Raw genomic sequence first — 17,101 nt, forward strand, 5'->3', positions numbered from 1 at the left:
ATAACTGATGCTGTATTTTAAGATATGAACTACATTGATCCAACAACACTAATTGATAAATATAAAACTTCACAAAAACTCTTTTTTCTTATGATCAAGATGGTATCCGATAAGCTTGACAGGAACATAAATATATGATTTTGTATGATTTTGTATGAATGTATGTATATTGTTTATTTGTACAATTCATAGTAATAGTGTCGTCTGTTACACACATATGTTAACAGAGAAAATAGAAATCGGTAACGACTGAATTTAAAAAAAAATATATTATTGTTTTATCTCCACTAAGTAACAAAATTTCATGAAAAAAATACAAAGCAAAAATTAACTTGAAGAGGAATAAAATACAACGCATGTTTTGTTCAATTACAAGTTTTATTAAACATGCTAAACTGAAAATAAATACATACCTAATTTATATTTTAGATTGACATTACATGTGTATGCTATGACGATAATTGCAATAATGACTTGACAACTATGTATTCAATACATGGATTTTTTTCTGTATTATTATGTTTATTCTACTGAACATGATAGTGACATTATATTTAAGTAGCAGATGAGGGGCGCAGTAAAAGATACTACTATAAAAATGAGGTCCGCTTTATATTTTGATTGTATCCTCGATATAAAAATAGATAAACGACTTGCAAGTAGAAAAACAGGACAATCTATGTATTTCTAGATGTTAACTTATCATTTATTACCACTAAACTATGTTCTTCCCTATCGTATGTTATATTTAAGGGAAACAACCACATATACACGCGAAGAATAGGTGAATACACTAAATCAAGCCTTGCTTTTCCTTTTTGCTACACTCGTTTTATTTGATTAATTCTGCCTTCTCTTTAATTTGAATTATTCAGATATCATCCGTGATTTCTATTTTTCTTCAGCAAAACCAGAATATTCTGCAAACGTGGTTACAACTGTTAAATGTCCACGTGCTCAGTTTTACATTTAAAATAACTGTTTCATGAATTACAGTATTTCCTTTTCGATAAAAGCGTTAGCTGTTTTGTAATATGAATGTACATGTACTACTATTTATAATACTTATACCCGAAACATATACATATTTATCATTTATCATGTTACATGTATATGTATTTCTTAAAAAGGTCATGAAATAAAAACGAGCAAAAACAAAAAAAGTGACAATGTTCTCCTTCATTTCCAACTATTAGCTGGATATTACATTTGGTCATTACCGCTAGGTTTTAACATACTATCAGATAAATTATTTTTTGTTTAAATTTGATGAATAGCTGCTAAATAAGCATGATACAGCAGAATGTTAAATAGTGTGTTCATTTACATAGTCGGTGCTTCGGTACTGACATAATGTATCAGATCAATTCTACATTTCCTCATAAATTTTAAAATAGACTACGGTTATAACTCTCTCGGGAAATTTGATCTTTAGACATTTTTTGTTTACATTTCATTATTTTTGTATAGCACGAATATGATAACATAAAAAAATTAAGTCGTTTGTGCTGATAACGTTAATAATATAATCATCTGAAATGAAATGAAATGCACCTGAGTCTCAATCTTATTTTTACTAAAGCAACCATATATTATGGCAGCGAGACGTTTATAACACCATCAGTTTAAGCGATCAACATAATGACATCTACTATGTAGACCATAGTTTAATTTACAAATTTGGTTAACCAATATCATAGCAGCAATTTGAAATATGACAAAAAAACTGAAAATAACATCACGGTTAATAGTTCAGACTTTTAAAAGATGTTTAGTTCAAACGATCATTTTGAATCAAAATTTGCAGCAGTACCATCACTTCTCGTTTAATTTTTCGTATATATTTGACAAAATACTTACTTTGAACCTTTGACTGACATATACATATTGAAAATAACTTAATATCTCCTGATAATGAGATTAAAACGTTCCGCTGTTTTTACAGAGTTATATCACTGTAGTGTTATGTACCACCTTCATCGGGGGGTACCGTATCAACTTACTTATGGGGAACATGGCAGTGAAAGGACACGTTATACTTATTATGACAACACATGCAACACAATTCTTAAATTTGTTTTTGTTTGCTTAATAAGATATGATCATAATCATTTCATTAATTATTATCATCATGTAACTGCAATATTTGTTATATTTTTGAACTTCTTCGTTATAAATTTATGTATACAAAAAATAAAATAGGATGCATATTTTATAAGTTATACAACCAGTACATAACAAACAAGAAACACATACGATACACCTTTTGGTTAGCATTTAACCTTGAACAATATAAATTTGGCTGTCAATAATAATAATAATACTTTATTCAGAAGCAATACAGCTTATAGAATAAACAATTTTACAATATTTTTTTTTTAAAGTATAAATCTTCCGAGTCATAAGGGATGTATTCTTCTGACATTTCAGTCTCGTTCAGTCTCATTGAAATCTCGTTCTGGAATTATTTCCACAATATGTGATATTAGTGGAAAATAGCAATGAATTTGATAGTTATCATAATCAAACTTAACTCGGTGAAAGAATTTTGTATTACCAATAAGCAGTTTTTGAGTAATGAAATTTTCAAATTTTATTATTAATCAAGTCAGTCTTTTTTAGTAATATTTTGAGAAAAATAGGTGAAGGGTACAAACAATGATTTTACCAGAAACATAAACATCCCATATAATTTGTTCTTTTTAAATTTAATAGATATGTATTTTTTTCAATCATTTTTAACAAAAAAGTTGAAAAAATATGCATTTTGTTCTTTAAACAGAGAAAAATTACAAATTTACAAAATTGACTACATGGTAAATTTGACACGAAAAAGCATCAAAATATGATTAAACTTTCTTTTATTAACAACTACTTATAGTTTTTTTAGTTCAATTTATTCAGATTGGTCCGTTCATCTTTAATGAGAGTATGAAAAAAGTTTAAATGTGGAACTGTGAATTTTCCACGATAATAGCCCAAAAATGGGTAAAAAGTGATGACAAATGGAACAATCATCAAAATTTGGACCGTTTAGAGAGATGTAGCAAAAACGTAAGCGCACCACCATATGCTTTTTTCTTCACCAATTATTTTTTTACAGTCATATAAATCCAAAAATCAGGTTTTGAAAAAAAGTTTAATTCTAGAAATTGTTTGCTCCTCAGAGGTGTACATCCTTAATACATTAATCTGATTATTAACAATTTGCCAACAACGCCAATGTACGAAACAAATTTAATTACAAAATGCTATCAATGGAAACTAAAAGTTGATTGATTATGAAAAACACATTTAAAAAAATGTAAAATGCATTGATTAGATTATTTCGAAATAAGCGTTTGTAAGTTAAAATGGAAAATACATGTTATTTATATTAAATTACATTCGATGTACATTAAATATATATAACCGAACAAATGGTTCACTGTAGTGGTATCCTTGGAAACAGCTCAGAACCACACAATTGCCAATTATGTATGTGTCCCTGTCAGACACAGTTGTATTATATGCGTTTTTGAAAGAATTAGCATTGTTTTATAAAACATTGGAAAAAGTATTTCGTTGAGCAATGTTTAGTTTTAAATTGATACTTTTGCTTTCTTTCTTTTCGTAGTCATCTATTACTTATGTGCATCTGATTTTAATCAGGATTACAAATGTTTGCATAAAACAATTACAACAGAGCCAACGAATGAAACTGCATATACATGATTGTTTCTAATATAACATGCATAGTAAACAAAATATGAATTTCAATGACATATCTGGTCAAAACTAATTATATTATGAGATATTTTTTTTTTATCCACTTATGCTCATTATTGCAAAAAAAAGTTAGTCTTTGTAACCTTAGGCCATTCTCCAGAAACACTATGCTACTTATTTCAGCAGTTTTTTTTTAATTAATTATTTCTAAAGCTCTCTTATGTTTGCTATTATATTTTAAATACGGTAATTATTACACGAGGATTGGTTTTAAGTGTATACCTTTCACATCAAATCCAGTATTTATTAGAACAAACTATAAAAAACCTAGAAATAAAATTGAGAATGGAAATGGGGAATGTGTCAAAGAGACAACAACCCGACCAAATAAAAAACAACAGCAGAGGGTCACCAACAGGTCTTCAATTTAGCGAGAAATTCCCGCATTTATTAATACTCGATAATCTTACCTCAAATTCGCAAAACTGTTACAATAGCTCAAGTACCAAGTCAGGAGAATGACAATTGTTTTCCATTCGTTTGATGTGTTTTTTCATTTGATTTTGTCATGTGATTAGGGACTTTCCGATTGATTTTTCCTCGGAGTTCGGTATTTTTGTGATTTTACTTTTTTCCACACACTAAAGTTGTATATGACTACGAACTAATAGTCATAAACATTGGATAGGTCCCTGTAATTTTACTAAAGAAATGAGACGGTAAACTTATTTACAACATCGATATGAAACAATCTGAGATAATTATTCATGTATTTCCGAGTTGAATTGTTTTTATCAACATATATTAACATATTTATAAATGAAAACATTGTTTATATTTTTGAAGATGTTTGTGTTAGTTGGTGGCATTAACATTAATTGTTAAATATAACTAAAAATCAAAAGAAATCCAGAAAGATTATACTTTCGTGACAAAATTCCTTGTGCAATGATGATTGGTATTAACTATTGCAAATAAACACTTTTCCGTTTTACCCTAGGCCAATGCACTAGAGACAAATGTTTGATAATAGCAGAAACAGTTTTAGAATTGACACTAAATGACCTGTGATGTTTTGTACTACATTTTCATTGCAGTTAACAGACACAAATAATTATTACGGAAACTCTAGCATACACTGTCAGACAAAAAATGAAAATCTCCCACCAATAAAAGTATTCTAAGGTTCAGTATACAATTTGTGAAAGTTAAATGTTTGAATTGAATTGAATTGTGTGAACCATTTTTAAATTTGTTATCAAATATAAACTTTAAGCTTTTTATTGAAATGTAGTCTTCTTGTGTTACACACATATCTGCTGCTTTATTACAATGCAGTGCACATGCATCATATACTAGCATACTTAATTCATGCAAAACTATTGAAATCGTCATAGGTTAAGTATTTATTCTAATGTTAGGACGGTTTTGTCTTAAATGAAAAGGAAAGCACTTGAGTTCAGTCGTCATATTTAAATACATGATGTATTTAACAACATTTCATAGCAGATATAGCTATTGAGACTGTATCAGCATTAAAGACAAGAAATACGTATGATCAATGACGTGTTATGGTATATTTGATAGATTTAAGTTTGAATGTCGGCGTCTTTAAAGACAAAATCAGTTCGAATCTTTCACATGCACTGATAAATCTAGTGGAGTAAAAACTTTTAAGTATTTTTAAAAACATTTAAAAAACATCTTTCATGAAAAGATATAGTAAAATAATTGAACTGTAATCAATACAGAATCAGTAAAGACATATATATGCGCATGTACTAAGTTAATCATTTCATTCAACAATGATTACGGCTTTAGTACAAATGATGCGATCGTTTATCCTTTGATTTGTTTACGCTTTCATGCTAGAATATTTCGAAAGGATGAAACTAAATTACGCATTATTTATCATGTTTATGCTGATGACTGTTTACTAATTGTGAAGCTTACAATTTTTTTCTATTAACGTTGATAGTATGCAAAAAAAGAGATAATTAATTTCTTACAATACTGGCAGAATAAAAACATATACGGCTTTGAAAAAAAGAAGTTTTGCAATATACATTCTAAAAAGTAGATTTTAATACAAGGAAATCAGCATGTGTATATGTGTTTGCTTGAGTAAAAATTGCAATGTATGCTTTATCGTCGCTACTACAGTTATACATGTTTTTTTAAAAGTGTCATATTTGAAAAAAAAAAAGTAAAATCACATATATACTAAACTTCGAGGAAAAATCAAATGATGAATCACAACAAACGAATGACCAACAACTGTCATATTCCTGACTTAGTAAAATATTGTTTTATTTTTTACTAGCATCCGTGGCCTTTGTATATAACTTTGTATATAACTTTGTATATACACATAGGAAAATGCTAAAACATTTGTTCTTTTAGACATCGATTAAATTAATTGTTTTCCTTTTAATACTATTATTAAGCCGAAATGAACTAAAAGTTTAGGAAATTACTCAACTGAGTATAATTACCTGAGCACTTTAAACAATATCCAACCTAAGCGATAACAGGCATCATCTACTTCAAGAAATTGAAAACCGGCCATTTTTTTCAAAATTATCCCAAATGATGTTACGTTGGTTTTATTTTTAAGTTAATGCATTGTAAGAATCTTCATTGAACATGTTACAGAAACTTTCGAAATGTAACTTTGAAGTTATCAGCATGTAGAAATGAAAGATAATTTATTAAAGAGTGTTAAATGAGATTATAACTGCGTTAAACACTTAATATATATATTTACTAGTCTGTATCAGGCATTTTTTGACACTGACAATTCAAATTGTTGCTTTCCATATACATGTAGTCATGACAGCTTTGGTCAAACACTTTGATGAACTTTGATTATTGAGACAATTAAAAGTTTAAAGTACGTCTTGATTTACAATATATTACCGTATAGTTGTATCATCGCTGGATATACATTTTCAATTATTATTGAAGATATAACAAAATCCACAAAATAAGTTCCGCCACATGAAAAATTTTGAATTAGCCAATGTAATAACCTCTTAAATATTTCGAATACCTTATTCAATGAAAATCGCGAAATTTAACACACGAAAATAATCCGCTATACGATACCTTATATAAAATTGTAATATGACTTGAATGAGTAAACAGCATAATGCACTTTGAATTAGTACATATTCAACACACAACTTAACATGCATTTACTAGCTAGATGTTGCACATATATATTTTTAGTTTTTAATTATTTGCCATTATTGTTTCTTTAACGTGAAAATCCAACAAATTCGTCAATATACATGATATACATTTAACCAAAGTTATATATCAATGCAAAGAAGATATTTATATGTTGTTTTGGATTGATATTAAGACAGAAAATCAAAATTGACTGTATTTTGCAAAATATTCTGTGTAAAAGACTGTTTGACATCGTAGCAATAACAAAATCAGCGCACATATATCATTATAAGAATAAAATATACAGGTCATATGTTTTATGGCATTGATAAAAAAACAAATGCAAAAAATGTATTCATATAAAAACAGATGTGGTAAGATTGTCATTCAGACTCTACTATAGAAAAATATGAAACACACATTAACCATGTTAACGGTATCAGGCCACTGTCTTCAACAATGAACAAGGTCTATGCAACAGAGTCAACTATAAAAGGCATCAAAAGCACAAATGTAAAGCAATTTAACCGAAAAACTAACGAACAAATAATAAAGTACCAAAAAAACATTTGTAACAAATATAATTGGAAATAGCAATAGGGTGTGTTTCAAAGAGGCAACATCCTTACAAAAGAGCAGTAAGTATATCGAGGATACTAATGGTTCTTCAATACAGCGATAGCCTATTTCATTAAGAAATAACAGATTATTATCGCTATTTTGTGCATTTTTCTTTTGATCTTTTTTTGTGATAATTTTCATATCATGCTTCCGCTTGAGATGGAAAAATTATCGCTAGAAACTAAGGAGGCCACGTGGCGTTGCTAACGAAATTGACATGAAATTGACAACGTCGTCATAGGTACAATAGCGATAAACAGATTATCATTGTTCATCTCAACTCGATTGCTTTTCTCACTTTCGCTGTACCAGCTCAAGCAAGTAAATCAATCTCGTTGAGATGATCAACGATAATCTATAAGTAATGCATTAGATCAGTGTTTAAAGATAATTCACGTGTGTATTCAAACGTTAGAATGTAGTGTTTCGTTTGGTTTCTAATATATGCTTGCTCAATTGATTTTTTTTAAAGACATACTTACTATTGAAATAAAACCATGGACAACAGAGCAAAGAACTGAAACTTTGTTTATGTACAGATGCATTTACTTCAAATATAACACGTATGGGAAGATATCAATCTCAATTTAAGTGACATATCAAGTTAGCAATAATAATATCGTGACGCACTGCCTGATCCAATGAGAGGCATCAATTATTGCAGAATCAAAGAAGGTGTTTACGACTCTAGATTTGTTTGTAACTAATTTGAGAAACCTTTCTAGATTGACTACTAACGATATTTAATGTTTTTTTTATTAAATTTTAAATACATGAATTGTTTCAAAACAATTTGGGCTAAATGTATACCTTTCCAGGTAAATCAGGGCGTCAATTTAGTATTTGTTAGAAAACGCTATCAACACCCTACATATCTTTATTAAAATTCTTATAGGCCAACTTGCAAAAAATGACATTCACTCAGAGACAAAGTTAAAACTAGCCCCCTTAAAATATTCTCTTTATGAACTTAACAGTTATCAATGAAAATTGAAAATTGATCTTAACACTTCAATTTTACTAACGAATTAATAAAAAAGAAGTAAATAAAACTTATAGACATTAAATAATTCATAGACATGCCTTCGCCCTTTAAGTTAACTTCTGTTGGCGGTAAACGTTATCATATTAAAGAAAAAACTATTCATGATACCATTGTTTATCCTTACTTTATGCACACTTTGACGTGTTGGAAGCCAAATGCGTTTGTTTAGATGTACATTAAAGGTACTGTATTGATGATGACAGCTTAAGACTTATGTCATGGGTAACATACATGTAGTATGTGATAGATGAGAGTTAAAAAAAGAACACATATTTGTGAAAACACTCTTAAAAAAGAAATGCACAGTTATGAATATTAGATTTAAACAACTGATTATGCAATAAAAAGTTTTATTTATTTATTATTTAACAAGTATTTTTGTTTTCTACCATGTCATTGTCAATTTTATTTCAACTGATGAATTTCCTTGATAATCTTTGTATTTCTTTTTGGCCTTTTGTTTTTGTTTTATTACATTTGAATCAACAAAAGAAAAAAACTGTATTTAACCATATAGATTGCCAAATACGTCAAATAAATTAGAAATGTACAAATTGTTAATGGGAACACAATAATGTCCTACTAATTTCAAATTTGTTCGCAAAAGATTGTTCATTATAACAATTTCAAATCCTTTCATACCACGTATGCTTTGTTATTTTAATGTATCACAACGACTTCAATGGGAGAAAAAGATGACAAAAGTAGCCTAGGACTATGATCATAAACACGTAGTTAGTCAAATGAACATGATTGGTTTTTTAAATATATAAATGTAAATAAAACATCTATTTTGAAAATTCTGTCCTAACAGAATTTTGTCTGCGATGATAACAGAAATGAATTATTGCAGAAATAAAACTATCTTGTTGACCCTAGAGACATCTACTGGAAACAAATGATAACTCATTGCAGAAATATGTTTTGAACTGACTTTTACAGCTCTCTAATGATTGGTAAACCTTTATTAATGCAGGACATATTTCACGACAACTGTTTGTCTAATACCCTTTACAAAAATTCAGTATTCAGAAACATTTGAGGTATTACAAACTATCAAACACCTATAAATTATTTCTGTATGCATACATGCCCACCTGAAAACATACACTGTCAAATAAAGATTTGAAAAAAAATGTTCATACGAATTAAACACATTGTTAACAAAAGTGAAATTTGGACTAATTAGTTATCAAAAGTACCAGGATTATAATTTTGTACGCCAGACGCGCGTTTCGTCTACATAAGACTCATCAGTGACGCTCATATCAAAATATTTATAAAGCCAAACAAGTAGAAAGTTGAAGAGCATTGAGGATCTAAAATTCCAAAAAAAATGTGCCAAATACGGCTAAGGTAATCTATGCCTGGAATAAGAAAATCCTTAGTTTTTTCAAAAATTTAAAGTTTGGGAAAGAGGAAATTTATAAAAATGACCACACTATTGATATTCATGTCAACACCGAAGTGTTGACTACTGGGCTGGTGATAAAAGACAATTATTTGTTTGAGTTAATAATGTGAATAAAATCTCAGCTTAAGCGTCGTTTGACACATATAATGAGAACAACTCTACTTGATACAATTATTAAAATGTCGAAATTGTTAATGCATTTACTCTCTTTATGAGCCATTTCTAAAACATTTATAAATTGAATGTCTGTACCCGTTCAGTCATTGTTAGATCGGTTTAGGTCATAGCCTTTCATTAAACTATTGGAAATAATGAGGCAATAACATATAGTTCAGAATATCCTATGCATCATGATACAGTATTAAAAAAAAGATACGTCACAAAATCATAAATATACAATGAAGGTGTCAACAACCTATCGAATACTTTATGGTCACCATTTATGTCATTTTTTTCAAATCTGACATACTCGAGTGTTTACATTTTGCATAACACTATGTAACATAAGTGTGTCACTTCTTTAGGTAGTTATAATTATATTGATCAAACAGAGAGAAAAAACGCAATAAAAAAATAAATTATGGAATCCAGATACAAACAGGTTAACAATGATGTTGTAAACGAATATGAAGATATGTGATGAAAAGTTGTTATTCGCACAGAATATCTCATCACATTTAATATTAATGCATGTAAATCCTTCTGATTACCTCAGGTATGTTTTGGGGGATATTTTTGCTAAGTCCTTTATATGTTACGTTTTATACTTTGTTGTTCGTATAATCGTCGTTTTTCGTTTTGTGTCATTGTTTTTTTTCAATTTGTTTTGAACTGATAAGGTTAAATTTCAATTTGGAATAATTTTCCTCTATTCTGAGCGTGTGGGTTTTTATTTGTTTTCATAAGAAAATGCTTGAATGAACCCTAAAACTATCTAAATGCAAGCCAAATCTGTTTACGCGGTTGAATACATACATAAAATTAAGAAATGTCTAAAATACTATAACATGATCCAGGAAAGGAAACAATCTCATTCATTTTAAATTGTTTGTCGTAATCATTTGTTTATTATAACTATATTTATGCTTTGAATTCTTTTATTTATTCGAAAGACTTAAAAAAAAACAATGTCCAAAGAAGAGCAAATTACATATATTAGTATATATACCGTAACATGATTGGCTAAAAATATACAAATGCAAATAACATATTCGTTAAGTTGATACTGTCATTACAGAATTCCGTTTCCGATTATAACTGAACTGATTTATTACAGCAAATAATAAATAATTGCAGATACATGTTTTATACTGACTTTTACAGCTCTCTGATGTTTGGTTAACCATTATTAAAGCCGGAAATATTTCACGACATTTGTTTCTTGGTTGTACCCGTAACAGAAAACCACGGAATCAATTCAGTACTTTTATAAACGCATGGTGTTAGGCCAATTATTAAATACACATACATTGTTCCTATATTTCTTACAGACCCTCCTTAAAATTGAAAACATACACTGTCAAATGAAACTGTTATAGAGCTTACAAAAGGTGCATTATAATTAAACCAATGATTAACAAAATGTATGCAAAGTCTGTGACTATATGAAGATTTTGTTGTAATATGAACCCTAGATATAAGCCCAAGTTTTATTTCTCATTTAAACGTTCCAAAATCCACCAAATGCTTTATACATGAACAAGTGAACGTGATCTAGCATAAGGTCGATTTATTTTTCGACGCAGCTTGAATGTTGAAATGTTATTTTCACTTTTTATTGTTTTTATAAATAAGAAAAGAAGAGATATTTTGTTCTAACCACTAAAGACACGTATTCGCTTATATATTAATAAACGATGTCATATATATGATATATCATATTTACCTGAACATATCTGGATGTTGGTATTTGGTCAAATATTAACCGGGATTTGTGATAATTTTAAAATTTTTAAGATGAATTTTAATGTAAACAAATACAAAACGATATGGCTTTTAATATAAACAAATACAAAACGATATGGCTTTTAATGTAAACAAATACAAAACGATATGGCTTTTAATGTAAACAAATACAAAACGATATGGCTTTTAATGAATATATATTTGGGTAAGTTGATGCAAGCATACGAGGCCATATTAAATCTTATACAGTAATAGACTAATAATGTTTAACCACCATATTTTATCAATGTGTAAGCATGTTAACTTTGAGCCTTGGAAATCAAATTGTTTGTGCATTTTTCCGAGTAGGTTTTAAAAAATTTCAAACAAATGTATTTCACTGTAGGTTAGCATGCATTAACTGTCACTATTCTATAGATTTACAGCTGTTTGTCATAATGATAATTTAGAATCGTCATTGAAGGTGGCACACGAATTCGTGTTTAATAATTCTTTTGAAGTATCATTTGTATGCAAGAGTTGCATTCATTTGTACTATGTTCAATTAAAAAAAGTGAATGTTGATTGTCTACCTTGAATTTTTCATAATTCAATCTTTACGTCTAGTTATTATATTGAGCTTTAAATTGCTCCAAAATTTATAAATGTACTAGATCTTAGTACTTCTTATTGGTTTATAAAAAAAAGTATGAATATATATAATTCATTTATTTGTTTTGTAATGATTAAAATTAATCTATACCAACATAAAGAATTTTGTTTTGTTTTGAAAAAGATTATAAATGAACAGAACAGCCATGCGAGTGATGTATATCCAGTCAAGGTCGTTAAACACTTCCATCATCGAAATATATTATCTGTCCCTAATGAAAGAATGATTGGGAAAATTGACCAGAGTTATCTTGCATTAATTACAGATATGGTTTAGCAAACAATTTTTAATTATAGCTTAATTAACGTTAAAACAATTTTCCACTAAAAAATGAATGTTACTTTATTCAAATATAAGGACTTTGTTATCTACATCTTCTAACTTTATTAGATATTATGATTTTTTAAGACAATAGATAAACATGCTATATGATAGAAGTATACATGACGTTCGTTATGCTCATCTCAACAGTATGCAATGTTAGTATTCTTCGTCATGTATAATGTAACAGTTATTCAGATATACTTTATTGATAGCGTTTAACTGGTAGGCTTGTTTTTTGTATTCGTATGTTAACGATGTTCATTGATTTCTTAATCTGAACTGACATAATCTTACATATAAAAGTATCATTATCATGCAAATATATATATTATACTTACAATATGCTGACTTTAATCTTGAAGCGACACGAATTCAACGGGTAATGAATGACAAAAAAAGACAAACAATATGCATCACGGTTAATCTCGTCAAAATCTCATATATGCAACTTTTTATATATAGTCAATGCAAACTTCCCGCGAGATTCCAATCCTTCTCACTATACAAATCCTTGCAAATACGGCTAAGGTAATATATGCCTCGAATAAGAAAATCCTTAGTTTTTTTAATAGAAATTCAAAGTTTTTTAAAACAGAACATTTATAAAAATGACCACATTATTGATATTCATGTCAACACCGAAGTGTTGACTACTGGGCTGGTGATACCCTCGGGGACGAAACGTCCACCAGTGGTGTAAACATTTATCAAAGGTATCAGGATTGTAATTTAGTACAACAGACGCGCTTTTCGTATACATAAATCTCATCAGTGACGCTCATATCAAAATGTTTATAAAGCCAAACAAGTACAAAGTTGAAAAGCATTTGAGGATAAAAAATTCCAAAAAGTTGTGCCAAATACGGCTTCAGTAATCTATGCCTGGGATAAGAAAATCCTTAGTTTTTCGAGAAATAACACATCACTTAAGAAAATGATAATAGACGTGTTGAAATCGGTAATATGAACGATATATTCAATTTTAGAATAAATCATTTTTGGTCACATGATTTAAATGTTTACTTTCATTGTCAGATTTGTCATGCATTTTGATGAACCTACTGGGAAAAAAAACTAAAGCCCTGTTATTTATGTGCCGTAATTTGAACTATAATTGTTTACTTCTACAAATTGTGAATTGGTTTGAGAGTTTTTACATTGGCACTCTATTTTTTTTATTGTTGATAAAACACATCAGAGGATGAGGTATGATTGTCAATAAGGCAAATCAACCACCAGATACTTAATAATAAATGTAAAATAATTCGTTTTTGTATGTGGTCTGGATGTTCAGAATGACTATTGTTTTATTAATAAACTATGCGCTGGAGACGAGATGTACGCTGTTTTTCATCCGATCATTATACATTGGTTAGCGCGTTATTTCTATTTACATGTTGCATACTTCTTGTTTCATGTATGACGTCATCATATGAAATGTATCGGTGTTAGATGATACAAATGTATCGGTGTTAGATGATAAAAAAAACCAATCATATGTATTCAATTATGACGTCAACCACACTTTCTTCAAGTACAAATAAGTTTATATACACAATTGTTACCTCTTATCCGCTTGAGTCTAGACAAATGTTACACGAATTCAACATAGCCTATGAAAGATCTCTGTATATGAGATCATATTAAAAAAATGTCAAAGCATAGACGAAAAATGATTGACTCTCTGACTTCTTGTTCTCATTTTGACGCCTACGGTTGTGATGTTTGTACATTCACCTTCTATTTAAATTGGTTAAGTACATTTAAAAAATAGTTATACTACTGTAGAATATATCTTCTGTTTTATATCTTCTTCTAAACTTTTAAATACACTGTTTTTTTTTCCGGTGGAGAACACTGGACTATTCAACACAGCAAATGATACATTCTATACGTGTTGGTTTTTGTAATTCGTGATATTAAAATTTGATGTATCATCCATTTTTAATTGTTTTTTGGGATTATATGACGTAGTACATATCCGCATGTTCAATATCAGCGAAAACAGAAAACTTATCACCTAATAAAGTATCAAAAACAAAATATGAAACAAATAACATTGAAAATAGAGATGGAAATAAGGAATGTGTCAAAGAGAGAACGTTTCAAGATGATTTCACATTTCTATATCAAATGATGAAAAATATATCTTTTGTTTGGTGCTTAATTTAAGTTTGCTATATATTTATTTGAACTAACAAAACATTGGAACAAAAAGATGGCAAACAGAGCAAAGGAACAAAACTGCATATCCGTACAATGGTAATTGTTTGAAATAAACAATCCATGGCAGATCGTAATCTAAACTTAAGTGACATGTTAAGTTCATAATAATAATATCGTGACACAATGCCTTATCTAATAGAAGAAACCTGTCTAGATTGACTTCTAGCGATGTCTAATGTTTGGTATTAAAATTTTAAATACATGAATCATTTCATGAAAATTGATGTTAAATGTATACCTTTCACAGCTAATCCGGGAATTAATTTAGTATTTTTTGGAACACTATCAAAACCCTAAATTTATTTACTCCGTTTCCTACACATACACAATTTGACTTCACTCATAGAAAAAGTTAAAATAGTCCTCTAAAGAGATTCTCATAATGATTTTAACAATTATCAATGATAATTAAATGTCGAACTTTTAATTCTACTGAAGACTTGTAAAAAAGAAGGGTAAAAATTCGTCAGTGCAAATTGAGGCTGACTAATAACAGTACTATTTCAATTAACATTTAAAACATGTAAAAGCAATTTTGAATTAAAATTATATCATTTATGTTGTAAGTGTAGTTTGCAATTTGAAGAAAAATTTCCCCGAAAAAAAAAAATAAGACCACAATTTCGTAGTTTTTCGGTTTTTTTTTTGGTCATATAATTGTCAATATGTTTTCAACCGATGAGGTTTCGTTTCCATTTAATATCCTTTGCCTCTTTGTTGAGCGTTTGTTTTTTTTTCTATTTCTTTTTGCAAGTATTATGCGTTGATCTAAATGGTAGCCAAATCATTTTGAGTGGTTGGAAACTGAGAAATGTCTTAAAAAAGTCTTAGTCATTTCAAATTGTTCATCGTTAATATTTTTTAATAGAACAATTTCAACGATTTCAATGATTTTATGCTTTAATATTGCATATGCATCAACATGACTTAAAAGGGATTAACACCAATGACAAAAGAAGCTGAGAAATGTGACCATCTATACGTCGAAATCGTTGATATGTTTACTATCTATATCAATATGTATGAGCCATTCCTAAAGCATTTGTATTTAAATGTGTCTACCCGTTAATTCATTGTCAGATCGGATGGGAGACGTCACCAAATCATTATATATACAATGAAGGTGTCAATACCTATCTTTTCTTCAACTGCAAACTTTGGGATACATTTACAAGCCAGATCTTACCCATGTTTAAAAAAATATTAGGTTTGTATTACTCATTCGTTTAGTTAATCTAGAAGTTGGCCGATCCATATATGTCTGACATGCTAAATATGCAATTATTAAGAGTTTATCAGTATTTTTGTCGTAAATGCTTGCAACCTTAGCAATACTGTGTATGTCTCTGTTTAAATGGTTCATGTCTCTATAAGAATAAACTAGCTGTTTAATCATACATTTGTTTTATAGACAACGATAAGCCGAAGTCTCGTAGGTACTTATAAGTTGTGCTAGCATCTTGTTATTTGTCCTTGTGCATTAGTAAAAGCCTTATACAACAATGTTTTCATGAGTTTCCAAATTTTAGCAAGGTTTAATATACACAATTTCAAAAGATGATACTATTTATTTTGTGAACGAGTTAACCCATCAACTGTCAGCACCAGATTGACCGCTGAACTAGATATGTGTGGTTATAATGATTACAAGTACAAGTCTCATATTTGAAATTAAATGATTGTTCTTACATAAATAATAGCGTGGGTTTTAATTCAGAAAGTTTTAAATTTTTCGCAGTAAACATTATTCATTTTAATCATTTGAAAAGTTTCAATAGATATATAAAACTTTGATACATGTATGTATCAGAATGACTTAAAAGGGAGAAAAAATAACAAAGAGCCCAGGTATTTGACGATATGAACGTCAGTGGTCACGGTAAAACATGTCTGCTTTAAAAATATATACGCTGTAATAAAAAAAAATCTATGGACTCGATAACACTGTCATGCCATAATTCAGTAAACGATGATTACTGTATGAATTATTGCAGAAATAAAATGTCCTGATCGACCTTTGAGACATCACAAA

Source organism: Mytilus edulis, chromosome 7, assembly GCF_963676685.1.
Source record: "Mytilus edulis chromosome 7, xbMytEdul2.2, whole genome shotgun sequence".
NCBI classification, from domain to species: domain Eukaryota; kingdom Metazoa; phylum Mollusca; class Bivalvia; order Mytilida; family Mytilidae; genus Mytilus; species Mytilus edulis.